This window comes from Rosa chinensis, chromosome 7 (genome assembly GCF_002994745.2).
Source record: "Rosa chinensis cultivar Old Blush chromosome 7, RchiOBHm-V2, whole genome shotgun sequence".
NCBI classification, from domain to species: Eukaryota; Viridiplantae; Streptophyta; class Magnoliopsida; order Rosales; family Rosaceae; genus Rosa; species Rosa chinensis.
This window is the reverse complement of record NC_037094.1, coordinates 3,413,685-3,430,767: the sequence shown is the minus strand read 5'-3', so window position 1 is coordinate 3,430,767 and position 17,083 is coordinate 3,413,685. Positions and strand designations below refer to the sequence as shown.

The 17,083-nt window shown below is 36.8% G+C and overlaps 1 long non-coding RNA gene across 12 annotated transcripts; it reads right to left on the bottom strand.

Moving 5' to 3' along the window:
* Window positions 1-10,379: 10,379 nt before the first annotated feature.
* LOC112175995 lies at window positions 10,380-16,739 on the bottom strand. 12 transcript variants are annotated; one of them, XR_005804191.1, is made up of 13 exons: window positions 16,282-16,739; window positions 15,980-16,055; window positions 14,404-14,615; window positions 14,230-14,329; window positions 14,042-14,137; window positions 13,790-13,854; window positions 13,096-13,224; window positions 12,950-13,001; window positions 12,765-12,835; window positions 12,427-12,451; window positions 12,303-12,344; window positions 10,608-12,241; window positions 10,380-10,516 (listed from the first exon to the last, which is right to left on the bottom strand). It is a non-coding gene; the product is annotated as an uncharacterized LOC112175995 (long non-coding RNA). The 12 variants fall into 12 exon arrangements; XR_005804193.1 differs by having other exon boundaries at window positions 10,608-12,175; XR_005804192.1 differs by having other exon boundaries at window positions 10,608-12,175; window positions 12,303-12,451; window positions 12,765-12,876.
* Window positions 16,740-17,083: the final 344 nt, after the last annotated feature.

Genomic DNA, 17,083 nt, shown 5'->3' with positions numbered 1-17,083 from the left:
TAGAAAATTGTAATTAGAATATATGAATGAATAGAAGCAATCATGCGCTCTTGGTGAAACAAAAAATGGCGGTCAGTGTTTTATCTTCTTCTAGAGCTGAAAGGCAGCTTTCCTTTACATTCCGTGATACTATTTTGATGAAGCATGAGATATGGGATGATCATCTGCATGGTTAAAGCGGAATACAGTTGAAATGATTAAAAGAAAAAAGAAAAAGAAAAACCGAAAAAGGGCTTTGCCTACCTACTCCTAATCCCTCCTCAATCAAACGTATGGTGTGTCAATGAGAACATGGAATCATCGCATTGCTGTTCTTGATATATTGAAGCAGAGCAATTAAGTTGAATTGTCAGTTGGTGTAACAAGATCAAACTGAATGCCTTGAAAGAAAACGCACGAAAGAGACTTCGATTATGAAATTTTAATGAAAATAATATTACATACAGACAAAAAAGAAAAATGAAGAAAAATTCTCCAGTTGATATGTTATTTGATATCTCAGACATTTGTTCACAAAGAAATCTGAAACTAACCCATTTCCCCAGTATGGATTTTGATGTAATAAAAGATGAATGCTTCCGACCCGGCAAAGAGAATTTGTGGTGGAATAGTAGATTCACGAGCTCTACATGATGCATCTTCTGGGCTCTGTGTTCCTGAACAATGTGCAAAGGGATACTTTTAAATGATCTAATCTCATCTGACTTGACAGATATTATAACCAGAAGTTTCTGGTTTGCACCCTTGATCAACTCCATCCGGCGATATGGTGATGCTCTCAGGACACTTCACTTGAAAGTGCAGCACCAATTCCTATCATCCATATAGTGAATACCCCAAGATGCAGGAACTTTCTTAACATGCTTTCTACAACTACAAGGAAATTATTGCACTTGGGAACTGAAAACATGCTGCCTCATAACCGACAAGAATGAATGACTTCAATATCAAGAAGCAACATCTTCCACATAGGAAACCTTCAGGCAAGCTACTCATCATCCTTCTCATCCTCATCATCCTCGTCATCATCAAGAGAAGCAGGTTGTTAGAAAATATGGACTTAACATTATCTGATTTACATTAAGAATAAAACTAATTGATTTATCTTTACATAAATATCAAGAAGTATATAATCATAACTCTAATTTTGGTTATCTATTGAGGAGTATGTCTCTTAATAGAAATAGGAAGCTCATTAGTAATTAACCTGAATTACATCGAGTGTTTGTGATAAACAACAAGTCTCCTATCAAGATAAACATGAAGCAAGTATTGGACTCCTTATGGGATGAGTCCAGCTCGGGTTTATTGGCCAATATAAGTAGGGAGCAAAGTCCCTGTATTCATCACCAGTTTTAACATTTTGTTCAGCCCCATTCTAAAGCTATTGGTGTTGACATACAGAAGGCTTTCTGCTCTAGTCCTGCTGCTATTCATCCTCGTTCTAGTTGCTCAAGATGTCTAACCTAGGCCAAGCTATTTCTGCAGGGATCCAGAGCGTCATTGATCCAGGTCAAGTCCTAGTGCCACTAGGAAAGCTATTCTGCAGATTCATATGGATGTTGTGCAGCTGGTTTATTTGTTCTTGATGTGTTGTTGAATGATCTGATCTTGTGGTTGATGTGTTTTGTTATTGCATCATGTAGATTAGCATAGGTTTCTCATTGAGATCAACATCTACACCATTTACCTTCCTCACAAATTGTCCCCGTACACGAGGCCTCCTTTTGGCAAGTTTTTTTTTATTAACATACCTGATCTTTTTATCAAAGCAACGCTCCTTTCTTTTCTGCCTAAATTTAATCAATGCTGCCTCTCTTCTGTCAACCTTATTTAATTTCACTTCGCTGGAGGATGAGCTTCCAAAGGATGGCCATGAATGATTGTTAGGCATTTGACCATGTTGTAAGCATATACTAAGCGGATAATAGGAGAATGGAGTCATACCATTAACATGTGGAGTTGAAGACTAGATCCACATTTTGTGCTTACATATTTGTCAATCACATGTAGCCCTTCATTTCCTTTGATCTCCACCCTCCATTCATCACTTTTAATTTGGCCTATAAAAGCACCCTCCCTTCATTTGGACGTTTTTCATCTTCTCTTCACACATGTCTCTTAGTTTCTTAGCTTTAGTTCACAATTTCTTAGTTTTGTGTAGAGAAAAGTGTAAAGTGTCTTGGGTTTTTACCAAAAACCGAAGATCCTTTACATCTTTGATCAATCACACCTTAGTTTCATCATTTCAAGCCTTTGTTCTTCAAGTTTCTAAGAGCTTTGTGGATTTGTATGTCAATTTGGGTTTGAGAAAACCAAAATTTCCATACTTTAAAACATCTCTCACTAGTTTTGCATCAAGGGGAGCTAGTTTGGTAACCAAACACTTTCTCCACTCTTCCTCTCTATTGCTTGATGTTATTATGTATATGGGTTTGATTTATGTAACTATGAGTTGTGAGTAGTATATGAGTTTGATTTATGTAACTATGAGTTGTGAGTAGAATAAAATTGGGGCTAGGCCGTAGCCCTAGCCCAGCTCATGTATAAAATAGTGTGATGCCATGTTTTTGATGAATATGCATGTTTTGAATCCTTTAGCTACTTTACTTTAATGCTTTCTTACATGTGTTTTTGGATTTGTCACCTAGAAGCATGTTGTAGGAATTAATGAAATCGAAAACTTAAACTTGACGATCTTTTGTAACCGAGAAGCATGTGTAGCTAATAGGGCGGTGGTCTAGCTTATTCTTACGGGAAGAACTAGATTACTTGGGTTTCTTACCTAGAAATTAAAGCATAATGTTGTGGGTTTAGGTTCTGGAAGAATTTAGGCTCACGGCACCATAGGCCATTTAGGATCTGGAAGATTTGAATGGTATAAAGGTTGTGTAATTTAGCTTTGCTTCGGAAGAGATTGTTAAATTGCATGACTAGTTGGTTTCTTGGTAGCTTCATCAAAGCACTAAGGGGACATTTATCAAAGCATGTTGTCATTTGAAAATGGGTTACATTATATGCATGAGGGAGGCTAGATGCAAAACCTATGCTCCGATTTATCTCATTGATCAAAGTCTCTATTTTACTTGCTTAGTTTATTTTTTGTGCAACTTATTTTACTTTATAGAAATTAAAATCAACAAAGCCGATTCACCATTTTATCATTGTAAATATCATTATTGATAGTTTTGGCTTCCAAAGGGCCGAGACTATTAATTTATAAAAGATAGACTCGTATGTGTTTTCTAGGTTTTATTTTCGCGGTAATCTAGCTTAGGGTAGAGTTACTCAATCCCTTGGGTACGATACTCTTACTTTTCCCCTTTACTAAAACTTGACCTCCTAATCTTGGGAGTATCGCACATCATCCATAAATTGTATACACATTCATACTCAATGATGTCCCCAACACTTCCCAATTAGGTCGTGTGTATGATGACATCATAGAAGGGTTGAATTTCATTCCAGGTTCTATGTTCAAGCATGCATATCGTCAAGCCAATTGTGTGGCTCACTGTTTAGATTCTTTTGCTTCGCTGTCTAGATCTTCTTTAGTTTGGGAAAACATTCCCCCAAATTTTATTCTTAATGTACTTTCTTTTGATTGTAATTTCGTTTAAGTATTGAATAAAGAGTTGACAATTTCCCCTAAAAAAAAAAACTATTTATCTATAGACTATTGGTTTTTTTTTTTTTTGAAACAAACATCAATTTCATTCATAATCAAGCCAGAATGGCACGGATACATACATTCCCTTGCCATACCAAGGACAAGTTTAGGACGTGGTATGCTAGCACCAACCATTAGACAACCAGTACTCACTTATTCAGTGAGCCTATGAACTATGAATAGTCATAGTAAATAGGCACAAAAAAACAAAAGTGCATAGGTCCCTTAAAAAACAAGGAATTTGTTGTAATTAGACGAACTAAAAACATAGGGATGAGCTTAGAGCAAAACCCTAGCCCATCAAATTTCTGTCCCAAGGAGCTCCAATAGCAGGCCTAATGAAGCCCAACAGGCCAAGATTGGCCCAGACCACACTTCCATCTCCAAACCCGTGCAGCAAACATAGTAGTCCTCAGCCACCACCATGCCCACGCCCGCTCCGGCAGGATTTCCACCGTCACGATGCAACACCGCCACAGAACCTCGCCACCACCCATCGCTCCACTATTCCACGCCGCCGCCAAAGTCGAAACCACCACGACCCAATGCTCCTCAACAGCTGCAACACCGTTGATCTGCAAACCGAGACCCACCATAACTGCACTGGCCGCATCCCAAAGAAATTCCATAGATCTTGAGCCAAAAACCACCTACAAAGACCTTCGAGCAAACCCACACCAGAGCCTCCGAGATGTTAGCCATCAAGTCCCGTCCGGCAGTAGATCACGCGTCATTGATACGGCCAAAAGGCCAGCCAGAATGCCATAGCCGCCGTCGGACGAGAGCAATCTCTTAGTTGAGCCGCCGCCGACCTTTCTCTCTCTCTCTCTCTCTCTCTCAGAAAATTTTGTTCTAGACTATTGGTTTAGTCTTTCTTCTACCTATGAAAACTACTGACTCATCCATCATGTCACTCTAATTAGGAGGAATTATTGTGGTTCCGGAGGTGGTCTAATCCAATAATAATTGAAACACCTCCCTCTCCAACAATTTGTTACATAAACCTCTCAATTTTTTTTTACTTTTTTAATTCCAATTTTTTCCTTTCTCAAAAGAAAGAAAAAGAAATATATTCAACAGTCACAAATGACTTTCTTCTCCTCTCGCCCAATGCATCTCGTCGACATGATCATGCATCCCTCATTGACCTCCTCCAATTCAGTTTGATTTTTCTTTTCTTTTCTAAGAGGTTTCTCTCTTATGCGAGTATGCTTTTTGTATATAGGATATAGCTTTCTAACTTCTCAAGAATCAATTTTTGCATTCATCTTATATAATTAAGCCAATTTTCAGGAAGAATGGTTAAATTTTTGAACTACCTATTTTACCTATAGTTCATTAAAACTCTAGAATATATAATCTAACGTATAAACAATATGTTGGTAATTGAAAATATTGGAAAAAAGAAGAAGCAAAACCTATATTAAAGCTGTTAAGATTAGATTATGCGAGGAATCATTTGGTCTTTTAAAATTAAAAGGGCGAGAGATTTAAATGTGCAAGAGGGATGTAGCCTCGCATGTTGCTTATTGCATATAATATTTTGCAACACAATACATACCTAAAAAAAAGTGATAAGCAAGAATTTAGTTGCGTCGCATATTGGAAAAACGACAAACATACAAGCTTCGCAATCGGAATATGCAACATAAACGAAGTCTCGTATATCAAAAATTGTAACAAATAGAAAGTCTCACATATAATATTTTATAACACATTTACGTGTCTCGCAAAATGAGATACGCGAGAAACCAATTGTGTCGCATATTAAAAATGCGACAACTATGTAATTTAGTCACTTTTGAGAATCAGTAAAACTTATAAGTGACAACTTATTGCGACAACCCAAAATCCTCGCATTTTCAGTTAAGCGAGAAATTCAGATTTTTTACGACAACTTTATTACATGTTAAGCGTGAGGCTAATTTCTTAGCAGATGTGTTTGATATGCGTTGACAGCTTTTTCAGTTAACTCTAGTGGCACGTTTACTTACTTGGAATGGAAAATAATCATGAATCGAAGACAAGTGGAATGGGAGAAGAAATGAATCGGTATTGATTCCGGAGGAATGATTCCTAAACCCATCTCCCCCCTTCGTAATCGAATTCCTGAGTATTCAGGAATCGATTCCTGATAAATAGGTGGGACCTACACCAATTCCGATTCCTCATGTGTTAGTAAACACATAAATTCTTTTACCTGGAATCATTCCGATTCCTTTATGTGTTAGTAAACACATGAGTGTTTTTCCTTCGTAATCATCCATTACATTCCATTCCATTCCAAGTAAATAAACATGCCCTAATGTTAAATAACACAGTAACAAATATTTCACAGATTCATTGACAGTGGCGGGACATCGTTGGGGCCGGTGTGGCCCATGCCTCCCCCCCCCCAAATTTATAAAAAAAAAAAAAAAACTTAATAATGCTGACTTGAGAATATGTAATTGCCTAAACTTGTTAATCACATAAATATTAAATGTTAGCCCCTCCAATTAATCTCTCTTTCCATGGCCGGTTTGATAGGAGTGCAAGTTTCCTAACTTATAAATATTATAATAACTTCTGATACTATCAAGATTGATTATTTTATTTGTTAACTTTTAATACACTATTAATAGTAATACCCTTAATTAAAAAGTTCTGTCTCTTTTCAATAGAATTTTGAGAATAAACTGTTAAAGGTAACTTATGCATGTAACTTAATCTTATAATAATTTTTTTTTCTTGGTCCCCTCAAGGAAAGCATTCAGGTTCCGTCACCGTTCTTTGAGATCATCTCCAATAGAAGTGTCAATTGACACCTGGACACACTAACAGTTATAAATGGCTGAAAATGGAATTTCAATGGTGTTGTCAAATCCTACATGGATTTAACAGATCCTATCTCACTTCAAATTTGACATAGCTATTGGGTTCTGTCATTTAATATTTTAATATATAAGAAGTTAAGAACCCATTAGTAAAAAGCATTGTGAGAGAGTTTAAGAATTTTGTTATAAAATTAGACCCACAAGTAGTTTGAATAAAGTGCAGGCAAACAGAGGAGAAATATTTAGGTGCTCCTGTGGAACCAACTTGGATTGCCAAGTGGTTTGACGCCCCAATAATAAATAAACACGTGTGTTGTAGCAAAACACAACTGTCAATTGTCTTGTGAAAATGACATTTTTGTTCTTCGTATCAACTTGGTTCACCTCCTTCCCCATGGAGGCATTGCAGATGTCCTCATCTTCTCCACATAATTCTTTATCCAATTGTTCCTTCATTTGCAACTTCGATGTAATTAAGCAAATAGAATTGGAACACACCTATGTTGTTTCGTTCCTTTAAACAATTTACTGTATTATCAAATTGGATTCGTGGCCCTCATGATCTACATGTGAAAAATGAAATTGGAATCTTGTTTGGTTCATCAAATTATCAGGGAACACCCATATATTTCTATCCTTACCCTTGATCTTGGATTAGCTTTTGGGATTGTCGATCCCATAAATGCACTTGTACGGATCGCAGATTGACTAAGTTCAGTGTTGGTCATGACGACAATATATCACCAAACAGCATACTGTATCAACAAAATTTTGATGACTTTTTATGGATTAGATAATATGTATAAGGAGGAACTAGAAGATGATGGTGTTGATTGAAACTGAGTTTGAGAAAATTTGTCATAAGCAGGATTTGGAATTATGGATGATGATGAAGAACGAACCATAAAGAAAAAGTTCAAAATGGTATTTTTCACAAATAGTTGAGTTAATTTTTTTTTCTAGAAGCCACGTACAGGTCAAATTATCATTGAAGCATTAGACCACTTGGCAATCCAAGTTGGCTCTATGGGAGCACCTAAAAATTTCTTAATCGGGTGGCATTGGTTACATGAAAAAATTTCTCTTAACAATTTCTTAATCGGAGCCTTGACCGTTTTTCTCTCTTGTCCATGTGTCAAATTAGTATTGGGCGGTCAGATCAGGTGGCATTGGGTGCATGAAAAAATTTCTCCTAAAAATTTCTTAATCGGAGCCTTGACCCACCCACACCCACATTAGTATTGGGAGGTCAGATCAGGTGGCATTGGTTGCATGAAAAAATTTCTCCTAAAAATTTCTTTGTTTTAATTTTTAGGAGCAAGTCAAAAAGATTGAGACCTACCCACTCTTTTTAAGGATAATTCTTAGGTTCATCCCTAGGGTGAATGAGCTAATTCACCCTCTCTTGCGATTAACGCATAATAACTTTATAATTTTCTAATTTAACCATTCATGTTGTATAACGTAATATAAAGATTAGCTCTGTAAAAAATTAATCAAATTGAAGACCTTTTAGTTATTTATTTCAATGAAATACATGGACGGTTCATCATAGTAGTAGTAATTGTTGTTAGAACCATCCATTTGTTTGATTCAATTAGATAATTAAATGATTTCTGATTCGATTGATTTTTTACAGAGATGATCTTTAAAGGATAATTTAAGATATAGACGGTTGGATTATAAATTTATTAAGTAAAAACATGTTAATCGATAATGAAAGTGAATATGTTCATTCACTCTGAGGGTATAATTCATGTATTACAGAGGAGCCTCCGTGGCTCACTTCTTTTTTACCTGTTATTGTGCAAGATTGAGTGTGGGCGGGTCTCAATCTTTCTGACTTGCTCCTAAAAAAAGTGCGGGCGGTCAGATTAGGTGGCATTGGTTGCATGAAAAAAATTTCTTAATCGGAGCCTTGACCCACGAAAAGCTTTATAAATATCCCAAGAGCCTTCTCTTGCCAACAATGTCTCTGTATCTCTGTCATGATTCGCTCCCTCCCTCCCTCCCTCTCCAGTGCTCTCCAGATCTCTGTGCTCACTCTCTCTCTCTGACATTCATTCCTTCTCCCTGTCTCTCTATTTGCACTCCTTCTCTTGCCAATAGACTCTCTCTCTCTCTCTCTCTCTCTCTCTCTCTCTCTCTAGATCTCCTTCAACTCTGCTCTGCGTCCGCCCTCAAGTTTTTGTCCTTGATATATATATATATATATCTTTCATACCTTCCCGGATTCTTTTCGGTGTTTCTTAATATCGGCCGTTAATCGATGGCGTACGAGTCCCACTTTATGAAGTATCTGACGGATACGGATGTTAAAGACAGACTTGAAGTGACTCGTAAGATGGCTAACTTGATGCCTACTGCAGCACCAGGATGTCGCCTTCCAATCAGAGTGTTAGACGATCAGGGTTACTTTTATGAGTTCTACTTGGCTGGAAGAAAAGGCAGATCTAAGAACCCATATTTCATGCCCAGAGAGTGGCTAGCCTTCATCAGAAGACGAGAAGCCAGTCAAGGCGACTCCCTCTGTTTATGGAAAGAAGTGAACGAATTTAGGGGTACGGAATACCGCATCGGAGTCAACCCGCCTTCTGAATATCCACAAATTTGAGGACTTGGGCTCACCACAGTCTAGCACTCTAGCTAGACCGCGGTGGGTTTAGCACTCTAAATGTCTTCTGTTGTTGCTCTGTAAAAAATTAAGCTGTCTGTGTAAAGTGTAAACTGTTTAGTCTAAATGTCTTATGTTGTTGTTCTGTAAAAAAATACAGTAGCTTTTGTAGTGTTGAACAGTTGATGTGTGTTAACTGAAGATCTGGGTTGTGTCTTGTACTTTTGTAGTGTTGAACAGTTGATGTGATCATGCGACCCACATATCCATCGAAACTCGCATCATTTAATTACTTCTCTTTAATTAGGCCTTTTTTTTATTCTTTATAACAATTAGGCCTGTTATTTTGCAACCAATTCGAATTTGCTTCCGTATCTTGTCTGTGTTTTTATAGTTTTTGTCTTCAGGTTTATTTCCCTCTTACTGGCTCTGTGTAGCTCAGTTTGGAAATTAAATTTCCTTTGTTATTTTTGTTCTGTATGGCTGTGTTCATCAGAACCGGTTTCCTGTTAGTTTTATCACGCCTACTAGGCAGGCCTTGGGAGCTAATTAATCCCCTACGTTCAAGACCAGAAAAAGAGATCCACATAAAGCCTTCCAAGTAGAAGAATTATGCAACTCCTCTATTATCTTTGATTAATTAGGCTTGTTCTTTTTGTTTCTTTGTTATATAAACAGACACATTTAAAATTGTTGGTGGAGTACACGTTTTGACTTGTTGGTGGGGTACACCTTCTGATTTGTTCTCATTTAGCTCTATGTTCAAGCTGAATTTGCCTTTTGTATGCTCCCAATCTCATGTGGGATGCCCTCTTGACGATTTCTATCGCTAATTCAATGAATTCTCTTCTTAAAAAAAAAAAAAATAGACATTTAAAATAAGAGGTTTTGACCCGCAGCCCAGTTTTGACCTAAAACACTCTTACTCCCTCCACCAATTGGGAATTTTAATTTCTCATGCAATTCAAAGATAAAATATCACTTTTAGGCTCAGATAAATTATAAATAATCACATTGCCACTCACACACTCGCTCCTCAGTCCTCACAGATCTCTCTAAGCGACGGCGAAGAGGTCCGAACTCTAACGTCGACGACCTTGACCTCTTCGTCCTCATTCTCCGATCTCCGTCCCGCATTCGATGTCCGCAACACCAACCTCCGCTCCTTCTACACCGAACTCTCCAGCTCAGGCGCCGATGGGCCTCGGATTCCGTATTCGGATTCTCCGCGCCCACCACCACCTCAACCGGTTCAGAGTCGGATCTTTAGGGATGGGGTTGTGATCTATCTATCTTCATATTTAGAGGCTCTTGACAGTGAATTGAAGGCTGCCCTTTTTCCGGTTCGCCAAATCTGCTTTATATATACCAAACTGTGTGAAGAAGAATGTCTCAAATCTGCCTTAGCATGCTGTTCTGTAAATTTCAAGGTCAATAATGATGAGATTAAGTTATATTATGTCCATGCCACTTTAATGCATGTCAACAACAGTACGTACTCGTTTACCTGTGATGCCTTGATTCTTTCATGTTGGTCATCTGTTTATTGCTTGTGTTTTGAGACTTTGATTATGGTCCATTTTGTTCCGGATCATAAAACTTGGCTGACCAACTTCATATGTATGACTGAGCAACTAGGATGTCTGACTTTTGGGTTGATCTAGGTTGTGTCTTGTACTTTTCTAGTACGTAGAAAGAAATCTAGGATGTCAAACAAACTCACTTCTGGGTTTCTTTCAGTTTCGTACCAAACTGAGCTTTCTAGAAAGAAATTAAGCTTGCGTCTGACTTAGGTTTGGTATCAAACTGAAGATCCTAGGTACTTTTCTAGTGTTGATGTGCTCATGATGTCAACAGATCTTGCTTCCTGAGGCGACTAAGCGATCTGAGCCATCAGATCAGTCCGTCAGCATTGTTAACACTGTTTGAAAAAAAAAAAAAAAAACTCTGCAGTTATGCGTTCTGCCAGGGGATGGGTAAAAATGAAACAAAAGATTTAATTAATGGTGTATGAAGTAAAAAAGAGGCAGAGTCCTCCTATCTTTAATCTTCAATTCTTCATTGTCTTATTTTCAAAAATCTTCATTGTCTTTCCATCTTCTCCCCCAGCATGGTGAAGTTTTTGAAGCCAAACAAGGCCGTGATCCTCTTCCAGGGTCGCTTAGCCGGCCGCAAAGGCATCATTGTGAAGGCCATCGACGAAGGCATGGGCGACAATGCCTCGTTGCCGGAATCAAGAAGTACCCGAGCAAGGACTCGACGGTGAAGCCAGATCATGTTTGATTTAGAGTATGTGGGTGTAGGAATCAAATGTTCGATATAATTTCATATCGCCTTCTTTCAATTTCAGATCAGTTTCATTTTTTTCATCTTTTCTCTGTACATAGAAACTCACAATCCAATCCAGATCTAATGGAATCTCATTATATTTGGGCAATCAATCCAAAGGAAAACTCCACTGCTGACAGGGGTAATTACATATATTGATTAGATTTGGATATGGATATGGATATGGAGGGGACTTGTTGCAGATCTTCTGTTCCAATGTACTCCGATGAAGTTTTGGATGAAGTGTCTCCTCTGTTCTGGTTTGCACTTTGCGGGCGGCGATGGAAATAAGAGAACAGTACAGTCGACTTCCCGATTATATATACACGTCTATCTCTAGAACTGTAAAAACACGTCCACCCTATCAACGTGTGCACTTGTCTATCTCTTCCGTTTACTTTTCCATCAAAGCGAACCTTGGTTTCTCTCTTGCTTTAATTTCATCAAAGCTCGCCTCCACTCGAGGATATAAATGATAGAACTGTTATCATTACTGCAGATCATCTAAAACAAAAGATGATATTATCATAGTGGATTGTTCAACAAATAGGCTATCTATGTTGGAACATTTTCCAAAAAATAGTTGGTCTAACAAAAGGTGTTGGCCTATGAAAAAATTGCTTGCTCCATTTCTATCTATACAAAAAGTGGTGCAAGAGTTGCAATGATAAGCTGCTGCAGTCAGTTTTCTGCTTGTTGGGTTGTGCATCGTCTGTTGATGACATTGCTGGTTCGGCGCTAGTTTCCCTATCATTGTGAGAAAAGAAAACGTAGTCGCTGTTTCACACACTTGAGATGTGAAGAAAATTGAAGCTGAATGAAGATAAATTTTGTAATATGAATCTGAATGAAGAAAGATTTTGTAGAGGTTTACCTGCGAGGTTTTTTGTCTGAGTCAATGCTGAACAACTCTCTTCTGCTTTTTTTGGCATCAATTCAGCACAGTAAAGGAATTGTAAACCATAAATAAGAGGAACAAAAAAGATTTCATGAACAACCTTGAGTCTCCAAAAAGATCAATTCCTGCACAAAAAAAAAGTTATGCTATCTGAATCGTACGGTACTATAAGTTGAAAAATATTGACAATAGTTTTCTTATGAAGGTCATGCATCTGTTCATAGTTAATAAATGGCAATGCAATGATATGCAAAGAGGCCAACATATTTGCAAATATATGTGATCAATCAAAATGGAATGAGCATGTTGCTATCAATACAAATACACACATATGAATGTATACAACAACAGAAATCAAATCTACAAAGGCATTAAAAAAATTTCTTTTTTGACTTGGAACGTGTTGGAAATAAAAGAAGACAGCAATCAGAGGCATACTCATTTGGGCACACAGTACTCCGATTATTTGCACAAATCTGCCAAGATAACATATCATTGAACCAAGCATCCTACGGATAGCAAAAAGAAGGAAATTGCAAGTATCACATTGCTGCACAGGTATATAAACCTGTTGTGAGGACAAAAGCTCAAGTAAAAAATAAAAATGAGTTCAAGATCCTTACTGTAGATTTTCTTTACACAAAACAGCACATAAATGATGGAAATTGGCTCAATCTGCATCAAACCACAAAACCCAGAAGAAATAAAAAAAAAAAACGCCAATTAAAAACTTAAAACAGCCAGGTGCTTCAAATGAATACTCAATTACCCATATTTCTCTTCTTCCTCTTATTCCCAGGTACTAATTCTGCTTTCAACAGAAAAAGACATGGAGCACAGAAAAGGAAAAATTCAGCCTCTATGCACCATCATGGCTCGTGTTTTTAGAAACCTAAGACTTGAAAAGTATTCAAAATGAGTTAAATCACATATTCAAAATGCTCATTCCATTTTTTTAATGCCTTTGAAGATTTGATTTTCTGTTATTGTATACATTCATGTGTGTATTTGTATTGATAGCAACATGCTCATTCCATTTTGATTGATCACATATCTTTGCAAATATAAATGAGTTACCAAAATGGAGAAGAAAACCAGCACAGAAAGTTAAATGGTTTTCCATGATAATGAAGCAAAGTTGTATAATACATGCTGCCCCAAATATTTAGATATGAATTAACAATGATTCTTTTGATATTATCTTTATTAGCCTAAAAACAAAAATCGGAGTTGAGATGGGTAATAGCATCTAATATGTTGATGCAAGTATATATAATTTTCAAAGATCGAGGCTTTGGTATCTCTGTTAGGTTGAAGGAGCCATCTTTAGTATCCTCATCAACCCAAAGCACTCTCTTATACTATGATAAACATACAAAGTCCGAATCCCGGTGAAGAACATATAAGAATTCATATACAATAGTACAGTACACACAAAGGGATGGGAATTATAGGCAACCAACCTAAGAAAGATGATTGGAAGTCAGCAGCAGCTTCACAATTGACAACACCTCAAATGCTACCTAATCTGCATACAATAAAATGATAAATCCTATTGATAAAATGAAAACAGAAAGCTAAATGACTATATTATTAGTAAAGTTTGTCTAATCCTATACTATTATTCTGGTATAAAAACTTGAACCTTGATTCCATGAGGAGAAGCAGAAGGCCAGCTGAATTATAAACAAAACTCAATTAAAAAAACCCCTCACCTGGTTGATCTAGCACGATTATCTTCAAAACCCAAGCACAACAAAATGCCTGACCTCAACCAGCACGATTATCTTCAAAACTGAAGCACACCGAAACTAAAAGATCGAAACCCATATCAATCCAAACCCAACCGCAACAAAAACCCCAATCAAAACGAAAAAAAAAATTGGAATCTGGGAAACAATACCTTCGATAGCCAAGCTTTTAAGATTGATCCAAATGAAACGCGGACTGATTTCTTCTCCCGCTCTCTCGATTCCAACAGTATCGCCTTCCACTGCTCCAGTCTAAAACAATCGCATAAGAAGGGTGTAGAAGAATGGCACAAAATCCATTAAACTAATACAGATGGATTACTTACCACCTTGTTTTGGTTCCTTGGCAGAACCCCTGTTTACATCGAGCCTTTTCTTGCTTGGAGCAACATCATTCAGCTGCTCCTTATTTAAGGGGACTGGAAAATGAGTTTCCCCATCGCTGACAATATTAATGCTTGAATCCTATTCATTGGCATCAATTCCATAAGTATCTAAACCAAGCTGATGTCCCAACTTATTTAGTTGGACCTGTGATCTAGAGATTTCCCAAAAAAAAAAAAAAAATTATCATACTTGCAAGAGCTTTTAAAAGTCCAATAATGTTGAAATGCAAAAGCAAGCAGAGGAAGTTAAAATCATTTAAAAAGAGAAGAAGTTGGTCTTCTATCCTTGTATGATGAGAATGTGCTTTTACAAACATCTTAACTTTATGGGAGATCCTGCATGTTACAAAATCCCAGCGAAGAGGAAGAAGAACCATTCAGTAATGACTTCAGCGCCAGTCTCTTGTAGAGGGGCAACAAAAATCCATTACAGTACATGCATTACTCCCAAACCGTACCAAATTGGGGATCAAAACTGAAAGTAATTTGGGTTTCACTCATGTCTCAGTGTCAAAAAACCAATAACCTCTACTACTGCCAATTACTTCTTCCTAGTCTAATCAGTTTTGATAGCAAACCATCATCACTCTTAGATCTCACTCTTAGATCCATTCAAATGCAAAAGAGCAAAAAAAACAAAAACAAAAAAAACAGAGACTCAAGCTGAATACATTCTGCAAATAAATCCAATCATAATTATATACAAATCATAATTTAAAAAAAAAAAGAATATACAAATCATAATTGAATATATAATTAATGAAAACATGGACCACTCAATCACTTTGATTTCAAAACAATACACTGCTAATCATGCAAGTACTACAAAATAGCTAGGCTTAAAACCTTGAATAAGGAACAAACGATTAAATTCAATTGAATCACACTGAAATTGAAAACATTTAGCCTAAGAAACCATGGAAGAAATTAACGTAAGAAATACAAACATCCAGTAGAAAAATACAAATGATATGTCTCCTTAGTTTAAGAGTTAAATAAATAAAGAACAAAGTTCAAATGTAGGCAACAGTAAGAGAAACAAATGAAGAAAGGAAAGTATTTATAAGATGGAAAGAACCAGCATACGGAACAGGTAAGAATAGAGGATGGTTCAGTTGAGAAAATAATTTTAAATGCAATATTCTACTGGAAGAAAATAGAAACAGAGCAAGTGATGATATTGTTAAAGAATGTCACCGGATTTCCAAGGATTGTCAGAGCAATTCAATCTTAGAAAACTGCAAAACTATAAGATCTCAATCAAAATGACTGATTCCCATACCAAAATAGGAAAAATATTTCGGGTACATAAATGAGGTTGTGTATGGATAATCAGGAGTAAAATTTTGGAGGAAAAATAAGTCAAGACTAAAACTTAAAACCATAATGTTCTTCATCCCATAATCTTCAAGTTTACACCTTTCCACACCCACAGTAAATAACTATTAGCAAGAAGAACAAAACTAAAAGGTTCATAACTTTAGAAACAATTTCATCAATTGCGCCTACAAATAACCTTCACGGGTAGATATTTGGCGTCTGCAGCTCCCCGTTTTCCCCAATCAGCCCAACCAACCGCCTAGAACCTCTATCTGCAGTCAATCAAATACAAATTCTTCAGAAGAAGCAAACTTTCGAATCAAATACTGGATAGCCAAAACCTAATCCCCTCCCTCTGTGTCAATTCAACTCAGAAATGGAAGAAACCAATCAGATTAAACAGACCCAGAACGACAGTTAAGAGTATTTCTGCTCTGAAGCTAAAGCCCCATGAGAACTAATCACCCAAAGAAAGAAAAATACAACCAAATACCATACCTGTTCCACTTGTTTTCAACCCAATCTCCTCGTCACAATCAAAACGCAAATCACTGAATACAAAACAAAAACTGATTTCTCAATTCTCAGCCCTCGTTCTCTGCAATGTTGAAGTTTCAGCGGTCTCATGAAGCCAATCCCTCACATTGTGCTTCTTCAAGTTTCTTGGTCAAGTACTTGAGATACCACTTGGAGAAGCTAGAAGTGATGGTGACCAAGTTGATTGTTGGAAACCTACCTAATGTTAATCAGCCTTGGAAAAACTAACAGTTAATCATGCCGTTTTTCATGATTAAACAGATTGCCTTACGTACATATAAAAGTGGTCGCACATAGTTGATTGTTGGAACCTACCTAATGTTAGTTATAAGAGGTTAAATTTTCTCTGCTATTGGAAAAGCTTCAACACGGTTCGTGATTCGCCATATGCAGGAACTCTTCCCGTTGAGCTGTTTACTTCCCTTCGTAGAATTAGAGAATTTTTAAATAGAAAAAAAAATGCAGAAATACCTTTCTTGACGACTAAATCGTCTCTAAAGGTTGTACCCATTATGCAATTTCTTTTTCTTTAAAACATGAAACCTATAAAGAAGTATCATTTTGGTGCTTAAAGTTTCATCATAAATCCAATCTTAAGCTTACAAAGTATTTCTTATCCCTTGTAAATAAATGATCTCCAAAAGTGTTGATTTTGAATAAAAGTGTGTATAGCTCATGTGTTTTTAAGTGTTACTTCATGGTTGACAAAAAATGATTATATACGTCCGACTTACTTATCTATCAGATCTCCTTTTAAGAGTCT